Genomic DNA, 3,169 nt, shown 5'->3' with positions numbered 1-3,169 from the left:
TTTGGTTGTCCTCAAATCTCTCACTGGTTCAAAATTGCTAAAATCTATATCATCACATAGGAGTACAATGGATAATTTTTTTAAAGTTGCCTATCTAGTTTGTTTAAATTGAGTGTTTTGGATTGAGATCAAAATCTAAGTAGCATGACAGTTGGAAAACATTTTTAAAAAGAAGTTCATGTTCATTGCCTAATTTTGTGAGGACTGCTATGATTTTGATGTTATATTTCCTATAGTTTAGTTTTGGTATGTTATACCCACTACTACTTGTTGTGGTTGGAACATTATCTTTTATGCCTTTTAAATATCTCTAAAAATTATTTGCTTCTTTTTCTTGAATGATAGATGTATGATATCAAAAGGCATGTATAAAGTGTGAAAGATTGCCAACTATAATTTAGTCACATAGACTGTAGTCTAGAGTTTATTTCTCCTAGACATTTCTTTTGGAACCAACCTAAATAGCTTGGAGTCTCAATTTTCCAATTTTGAAGTAATTACAATTTATCTTATTATTCATAAACAAATAATTACAAATGGAGACATACATAAAGACTAAGTGAGAAAGAAATACTCTTTTTAAAGGTAAGAAGAAAATTTCTATCTTATCTAAAAACTAAATACTAACTAAAATATGACCACAATACAAATATGACCAAATTCTAATACCCTCACTTAATACTAATTGTTGATAAATTCTTTAGAACATTCTACCATGGCTCTTCCAAGCTTTTGTTATAAACCCAAAAAGAAGTCTAAAGGAAATAAGCCAATTTCAGGGTTGAGATTAAGTTGCATAAACAACAAAGTGATAGAAACATTGCAATGTCTAATATAAAATGGAACACTTTCGAAAACAAATCCAAATGAATAGTTTGACACAAAATGCTATAATGCCTCACACTTGCTTAGAGTAGAGATATAGATAATAAGCAGTTGGTGCTCCAAAAGCATTGACCACAACAAATGCTTATAAAAATCAGAGAAGCAAACATTTGAGACATGAGTTCCTTGACGTGCTAGTCTTTACTTCCACAATTTGCATACATATGCAACACATTACCTCTATCTATTAATGTGCTTATGGAGATAACTTTGATCCTATGCGTTTTGAAAATATTTCTATTAAAGTTTTAAACTAATATTTTTGATTTTTTAGTCGATAGGCTTTGTGTGGCAAAGCTCCTATAAAATTACTTTTTTTTACTAGAAATTGTTGGCCCTTCCTATTAGTTAATTTTTGACCAAATTTTATCTCACTCCACTTTTAACTCTTGTCTTTTCTCCTATTTATTTAGCTTAATTAATTGTTATCTCCACTTTTAACTCTTACTTTTTTCCCTATTTAAAAATAATAATAATAATTTGTTATCTCCAAAATTGATTTAGGTTGTAGTTACAAAATTATTTTAATTTATTTTTAAAATTAGTTTAGTTTTTTACTTTAAATAACGATTATTAGTTTTTAAAATTAGTTGATTTTTTTAATTTTTAATTTTTTGTATTTCTTTTACTATTTTTTCATAATAGATTTGTTTGATGGATTTTTTTTAATGATTTTTTAATTCATATATGATAAATTGAAATAAATAATAAATTTTAATCTATTTAAAAGTTTATTTAAATATTATTTTATCTAAATTGGAAATTTTTAATAATTTAATTCATTCACATAAGATTATATTTTTAAAAATAACTTTATTATAGCACCTATCACTTATTGTTACAAGCACAAAAGCATGCAACCGCTAGTTATTATTATTTCTTCATTGGACATCTAGTTTTTTCTGCCTATAATTTTGACATTTTTCTTTAAAAGAAAACCACATTTTAAACAATATTTTCTGAGGCTTCCGAGACCTTTCTACATGTGTGGGTAAACAAGGTACAATTTTAGTTCGTAGACAACATTAAACATGTCTTCTGCTAGTTGATCAATAGTTGTGCTTTGCTCATTCTATGGTTTTGCTCACTATTTGGGTGAAGGTTTTGCCACTTTGACGCTAATTCTTTGCCTAATTTGATGTCCAACAATAAACATTGTCAAATTAAATTGAAATCTTGTGGCTAGCTTTTCTTCCATGTTCATCAATTTTAATCTCAACAATCCTTTTAGTTTTAGTTTTATTTTCATCATGATCTCTCATTATTTGATGATGTAATTCTCACATTCTCTTTTGCTTTTGTTACAAGGCTATACTTCTTTGTGATGGGTGATTATGCATAGTTTGTAGAGGAGTTTGACAAAGTCGTTGCATGCAAAGAGGTGGTCATAAAGTTGAACATATAATAGTGGAAGAGATCATAATTTATTGGTTGTAGATAACAATTGAACACTTTCATTTTTGTATACATATTCTTTTGACCTGTATTCAAATTATTACTAATGTCACCTGTCTTACATTAGTTGTACTAATTGTAATCATAAATTTTCCCTTTCACAAGAGCGACAAGAATGTAAATGGAAGAATAACAAAGAAAGAAGTTTATTGAAACTTCTAGGACATTACTAGTATGAAGACCAAAAAATTACAACAATAATGCCTTTTTGTTGAAAGTTGTTTCATTCATTCTCCATAGAAAAATTGTCTTCTTATGTAGAAACAACATTATTCTCTCCAATCCATAAGTACGTCTACATTTCTTGTATGATTATCTTCCATATATCTCATATTTTATTTATTTGCCTATTGTTAATTGCTTAGCCAAATGAACACTTCCTCCTCTCTTACCTAAGACATGGAATATTTATCTATAATAAATTTAAGTGTAATAGGGGAAACAATCCAATAGGTGCCCAAGTTAGCTTCATGCACTTACAGTTCCTAATCAATATTTCGAAACTTGCTGATTTTTTCAGTGAACCTTTGTAGGTGAGTGAAGAGCTTCAAGTTAACCTTTCAACTTTCCCACATTAGGAAGCTTTTTGTAGAACTCTTAGAGTGCGAGGTGGTCTAAAAGTGTGGATCAATCAGAAATCAAGAAAATTAAAAAATGATAACAAGTGAATGTGTACTTGTGTTCATGGTGATTTGTTTTGGCATGTTTGTGTACTAGTACCCTTGTTTTTTGGACTGTAATTGAGAAAAAAAAGAGTAAGAATTGAGTACATTACGTGTCAAAAAATAAATCAGCCGTTTCAAATATCACGTGGTTTATAATAACTTGT

The sequence above is a fragment of the Cupressus sempervirens genome, chromosome 8, assembly GCF_028749045.1.
Source record: "Cupressus sempervirens isolate cs-2001-9-10 chromosome 8, ASM2874904v1, whole genome shotgun sequence".
In the NCBI taxonomy this organism is placed as follows: Eukaryota; Viridiplantae; Streptophyta; class Pinopsida; order Cupressales; family Cupressaceae; genus Cupressus; species Cupressus sempervirens.
The sequence above is the reverse complement of the archived record's forward strand: the minus strand, read 5'-3'. Positions refer to the sequence as shown.